The sequence below is a fragment of the Stegostoma tigrinum genome, chromosome 14 (assembly GCF_030684315.1).
Source record: "Stegostoma tigrinum isolate sSteTig4 chromosome 14, sSteTig4.hap1, whole genome shotgun sequence".
Classification (NCBI taxonomy): domain Eukaryota; kingdom Metazoa; phylum Chordata; class Chondrichthyes; order Orectolobiformes; family Stegostomatidae; genus Stegostoma; species Stegostoma tigrinum.
Genome location: NC_081367.1, coordinates 4,201,312 through 4,207,794, shown reverse-complemented (window position 1 = coordinate 4,207,794; position 6,483 = coordinate 4,201,312). Strand labels below are relative to the sequence as shown.

Below are 6,483 nucleotides of genomic sequence, written 5' to 3'. Positions count from 1 at the left end.
TCATGCACCAAGTTGATACGCTCTGGAATGCAATGACCTGAACGAACAGTGAAGCAGACTCTGGTCTTGTATTGATATATAATGTCTTTCATGTCATCAGGGCAGCTGTTTTCGCAGGAAGTTGATCAGATCAACCATGATCTCATTGAGTGACGGAGCAGGGTCAGTGGAGAGTCCACTCTAGATTTCAGCTTCTATGCCTTATGATTGTACAGTCTAATCATAGAATTGTGAAAATTTGTAGCACAGGAAGAGGCCACTTGGCCCATTGTGTCTGCGCCAATCAAGACAGGAAGCACTCAGCCTCATCTCATTTTCAAGCCTTTGGTCAATGGCCCTGCAGTTACTTATTCAGTCTTATAGATTAATCAAGGGTTTCTGTTTTCAGCTATCCTTTCAGACCACGGATTATACATCAACTTTCGAAAGACAACAACAATAATTGGCCTTCATAAAACACCTTTAATGATAACAGTACTTGAATAGTGTCTCGTCCTGGAATCATATTCACAGACTGATGTTTAAATTGCAGCGTATCTTACATTGAAAAAGTTGTAAGTAGCGACTGAGAAATCAGCGAGGAAATGTAACAATTGTTACTGAGGCTGCAGTATATCTGAAACAAACATGAAGAGTGCTGGAGAATTTCAGCAGCCCTGACAACATCTGTGGAGAGAAAAACAGAGTTCATGTTTTGAGTCTGACATGACTTTTCTTCAGAAACACAATGTCACAGTCATGTTGTAATAGAGAATGGCCAACAATTCTTTTAATTTATTCATTAATGGGATGTGACTAGGCAGCATTTATTGCCCATCCTTAATTGCCCAGAGGGCAGTTCAGAGTCAACCACATTGGTGTGGGGCTAGAGTCACTTGTAGGCCAGACCAGGTAAGGATGGCAGTTTCCTTCCCTAAAGGGCATTAGTAAGCCAACTGGGCTTTTCCTGACAATCGGCAATGCATTCATGGTCATCATTAGATTATTAATTCCAGATATTTATTGAAATCAAATTCTGCCCTGGTGGAATTTGAATCTGGTTCCCCAGAATGTTATCTGGGTCTCTGGATTAACAGTCCAGCGATAATACCACTAGACTATTGGCTCCCCCAAGTTGGTAAGCCTTGAAATTTTCGATAGAGTATTAAAAGAAAGGCAATGAAGAAAAAAAATAATATTTATATAATATAGCACTGTACAGAAGTTTTATCAAAGAAAGTTGAGCACCCAGATGTATTAGGTGTAACTTGGGTACTTGCCTGAATGTTCAGTCAAAGAAGTAGGTTTTAAAGAGTGTCATAAAAGAGACAGAGAAAGACAGGATGGTTTAGGGAAAGATGGTGAGAGTTAAGAGCTCAGACATCCACAGGTCTGGTTACCAAGGACTATCAGATGTGGTTGAGAGAGCGGAATTGAAGGGAGAGCTGGTATTTTGAAATCTGTACTGGTGGAGGAGTTTAGAGTATAGGAAGGAAGAGGTGGGACCATGGATGGATTTGACAAAAAGGGCAATAATTTTAAAACAATGCTGATGAATAAGTGCCACCTCTAGGCCTTTCCATCCCATCTTGGCTGACTCTCAGAGAGTAGGCTTCTTCTTTAATCCCTGTTGCAAAGTTTCTTTTCATCACCCCAGTGTGTTAGAATCCCTACAGTGTGGAAACAGGCCATTTGGACCAACAAGCCCATCCTTTCACTCTGAAGAGAATGCAATGCAGACCCAATCCCCTTCCCCTGAAACCCTACATATACCGTGGTTAATCCACCTAATTTACACACTGCTGGACACTACAGGCAATTTAGCATGGCCAATCCACCTAACCTGTACATCTTTAGACTGTGGGGAAGAATCTGAGCACCCAGCAGAAATGGGAGGAATGTGTAAACTCCACAAAGACAGTCAATGAGGGTGGAATTTAACCCAGGTACCTGGCGCTGTGAGGCTGCAGTGCTAACCCCTGATCCACCATGCCACCCTAGGGTTGAAGTTTAAAAGTTGGAGACCATAAACTAGAGCGACATTCTGGAGATAATCGTATGTCCTGTGGCATGGTGGCCCTGTGGTTTGCACAACTATTTCATAGCACTAGGGATCCAGATTCAATTCCACCTTCAGGCAGCTGTCTGCATGGAGTTTGCAGGTTTTCTTTAGCCAGAGAATGGTGGGCCTTTGGAAATCATTGCCATGTAGCACAGTGGGGGCCAGGACATTAAATGTCTTCAAGGCAGAGATTGATAAATTCTTGATCTCGCTAGGAATTAAGGGCTACAGGGAGAGTGCGGCTGAGTGGAGTTGAAACGCCCATCAGCCATGATTAAATGGTGGAGTGTACTCGATTGGCCAAATGGCCTTACATCCACTCCTATGACTTAGGGTCTTATGGTCTTCTGGAATCTGCGTTGTGATCCTGAGCTACCCCCACAGCCTATGGCTGAATGGAGTGCATAGAACCTCCTTGTCTAGCTCCAGCAGGCCCACTCACCTTGATAGGATTCTGCTCAGGTCAAAAACTGCTTTTTTTATTTTTAATTCTTTCATGAGCCCTGGGCATCATTCGCTCAGGCCAGCCTTCATTGTCAGTCCTCAGTCGCCATGGAGAAGGTGATGACAAGTTGCCTTCTTGAACTGCAGCAGTCCATGAAATGTAGGGAACTCACAGTGCTGTTAGGGAGGGCATTCCAGGATTTTGCTGCAGTGCATGAACTGTAGAGAATGCACAGTGCTGTTGGGGAGGGCATTCCGGGATTTTGCTGCCGTCCATGAACTGTAGGGATCTCACAGTGCTGTTAGGGAGGGTGCTCCAGGATTTTGCTGCAGTCCATGAGCTGTAGGGAACTCACAGTGCTGTTAGGGAGGGTGCTCCAGGATTTTGCTGCAGTCCATGAGCTGTAGGGAACTCACAGTGCTGTTAGGGAGGGTGGTCCAGGATTTTGACCCAGTGACAGAGAACAAACGGCGATATATTTCCAAGTCAGGATGGTGAGTGGTTTGGAGGGGAGCTAATGGCAGGTGGTGTTCTCATGTATCTGCTGTCCTTGTCCTTCGATATGGAAGTGGACTTGGATTTGGAAAGTGCTGTCTGAGGATCTTTGGCGAGTCATTGTGGTGCATCATGTAGGTGGTATGTAGTTTAACATCAGTGGTGGAGGGTAGTGAATGTTGTAAGTGGTGGATGGGGCCAATCAAGTGGGCTGCATTGTCCTGCATGATGTCAAGCTTCTTGAGCGTTGTTAAATCAGAATCATGGAGTTAGAGTGTACAGAATACGCCCTTCAGCCCATTGAGTTTGTACCATTGAAAAAAACTACAGCCTACACTAGACTCACTTTCTGGCGGTAAGCCAGTCATGTTACGACACTTCAAATGCTCATCCAAGTTCTTTGTGAATATCATGGGGTTTGCCAGCTCAAGTATTTACCCACACAATGCATTCCAGGTACCCACCACACTTTGTGAAATGCTTTTCCTCAAATCCCCTGTAAACCTCCTGCTTTTCAGAATAAAATTATACTTCCTTGTTATTAACATCTCATCCACACAACATGCCAAGTTAGGAGTATTGTACCTGTGCCTGGTAGATTGTGGACAGGCTTTTGGGAGCCAGGAGGTGAGTTGCTCACTGCAGTATTCCGAGCCCCTGGCCTGTGCTTGTATGTTGATAGCTGGTTCAGATTCTGTATGCATGCTAGGCCAGCATGCAGTTAGGAGTTTGCATCCTCTTCCTTTGCTTTCCAACGAGAATACAGCTCTGACATAGCTGTGACAGTGCTTTACTATTCCTGTAGGCTGTGCAATTGTTCCATCAGCCAGCCTGGTGTGAAAAGGCAGCTTGCTCATAACAAAATCTGCCCAAATCCCAAATTTAGGCGTCTACAGCCAGGTGAGAAGTCTGTGGCATCTCTTACTTACAACGATCCTGCCTGGATTACACCCCTGTAGAGATATCTACTATGCTGAGAGAGGGAGTGAGTGAATAAATAAGTAAAAGGAAAGGCTCAGATAAACAAGACCGGGAGAAGGGAAGTGAGGAATTTTTCACATACAGATGCTGACAAGGGTGTACATTTTGAATTTCAGCAGCACTACAAAATGGCTGATAGCAAAGGTAGTTGGTGGTTTTCTTAATCACCTGATTACACTACACAAGGTGAGTGCTATCAGAGTCAGGTAAGGATTTACAAAGCTAATCCAAATGAAAATCATCACGCTGACACTAATGTAACACACACACACACACACACGCACACACACACACACACACGCACACGCACACGCACACGCACACGCACACGCACACGCACACGCGCACACACACACACACACACAGTTATGTACAGATCAGTTGGAGGCTATCTGGCCCATCAAGGTCATGCCATCTCACAGTAGAGCGTCTAGCATGTCTTGCTGTCATAATTGATTTCTGTAGCCTGCAAGTTAATTCCCTGCCCATTTAATTTCCCTTTGAAATCATTGATTGTCTCTGCTTCAGTTACCTTCAGAGACTGCAACTTCCAGCTCATTACCGCTTGCTACATAGGAAATGTTATTATGAGCATTCTGAAGTCCTAAAACTTGTGCCTCACACTTTCTTGTATAATCAGCTTATGGGAACCACCCTTTCCTTGTCTATCTTAGCCAAATCAACGTGACCTTTCACACCTCGATCAAATTCCACCCCCCGCCCCCCCCAGTCTCCCTTGCTCCAGGAAGAAAAAGACTGAGCTTCTCCAACTAAATATTGTAACTAAATTCCCTCATCCCTGGAACTATTCTAGTAAATCTCCTCTGTCTTCTTAAGGAACTCACATCCATCCCAAAGAGTGGGGAAGACAGATGGATTTAACGCTCTTATTGTGGTCTAATCAGAACCTTATAAAAATTGATAATAACTTTACTGCTTTGGTACTCATTGCATCTGTCTATGAAGCCCATGATCTCTTGTGCCTTGTCAACTATCCTCTCAATATGTCCTAGAACTGCAAAGGTTTATTCACATAGATCCCAACGACGCTCACACCCTATTTAGAGTTCACCATTAAGTTTGTATTATCTCTTCCTTTGCCTCCTGCCAGATTGAGTCACCATATAGTCTCTGTATAAAATTCCATCTGCCATTTGTTGGCCCATTCTGTGAGCTTATCCGTGTCAAGTTGTATGTTGACATGATCCTCAATGTCTGGTACCCACCTAAATGCACATAAATGCATGCATATAGCACACACCAAAGTCGCACACCATCATATAAATAGCTAACAACACAGATATGCATGCTGCACATGTCTGTGGCACTCTCTACCAGCATATGCCTATTGTATATCGTTCTTTCTCTTTAACCGGCTGCCCTTTTCTTTTTTGACTGTGTTTGTTGTCACTGTCACTGCAACTACAGGGGATACAATCACTGCTTTGATCAGTAAGATTTAGTATCTTGCAACCAACTGTCAAGTATGGGCAAGGTCACGTTATATTTTAAATTTACTTAGTGTAGCACCCTGGTGCCTGAAGTAATGGTTAGTTACAACAGTGGCAATGCTAACATTTTGTGTTACTGTTACTCTGAAATCAAGTGCGAAATCATTAACCAAAAGGAGCTCTTGGAAAGAACCCTGGCTGCCTCATCCTGTGTTCCATTCATTGCCCTATGTAGCAAGGTGATGAGGGCTATGTGCCTATAGCACGCAGACCTTTCCCTATACTGTGCTTCCTTTACTTCATACCATACTGCCTATGTCTTTGGAATTGCCTCCTGAAAAGGTGGTCAAAGCAGGCTTCTTGTATATTTTTAAGGCAGTGGTGGATAGATTCTTGTTAAGCAAGGGCTTGAGATGTTATTCGGGTATTGAATGGTAGAGCAGCCTTGAGGGCTGAAAAGCCTACCGCTGCTCTTTATTCATATCTTTGTGGGTATACAATACTGCCATTATCAGACCACACTGCCATTTCCCTATGCCACACTATCCCTTCTCTTTTCCACACCGTCATTTCCTCTCACCAACCTGCCATTTGATCTTCACTACCCACTGTCATTTCCTTTCATCGTGCCACCCTTTTACTATATCATATTGCCATTTTCCCATCATAAAGCACTTACCTCTGAGGTCTCCAATTATCTGATTTTTGTGAAGAAATTAAATTTTAAAAGGCCTCCCACGTTATGCATGTCTGACTGGCTAACTGGAGAGAGAGAGAGAGAGACAGAGAGGCAGGTAGTTTATTTTTATTCAGCATGAACCATGCACATCCCTGCAATTCTCAAGCAATACTCTTTAATACATGCTTAAGGTAAAGCCGGATTATCTCATCCAGTTCTGTCTGAAGCTAGTTGGTCTTATGCTGTGTCCTTGATAGGTGGTTTTGGAGTTTAGCTAGGTGGCCCCATTAATTCCATGTGAGTTGTGTAGTTTTAATAAACACTGGCAGACAAATTGCACAGCCCTCAAAAATGGACACAAAGTCTGAAATGCACTGTGCTTGCAGCACTC

The 6,483-nt window shown here is 43.8% G+C and overlaps 1 long non-coding RNA gene across 1 annotated transcript; it reads right to left on the bottom strand.

The window, feature by feature from the left end:
• Positions 1-575: 575 nt before the first annotated feature.
• On the bottom strand, positions 576-6,194 carry LOC125457437 (uncharacterized). Its single transcript, XR_007248632.2, has 3 exons — positions 6,093-6,194; positions 3,567-3,954; positions 576-666 (listed from the first exon to the last, which is right to left on the bottom strand). It is a non-coding gene; the product is annotated as an uncharacterized LOC125457437 (long non-coding RNA).
• Between the last annotated feature and the right edge of the window lie 289 nt (positions 6,195-6,483).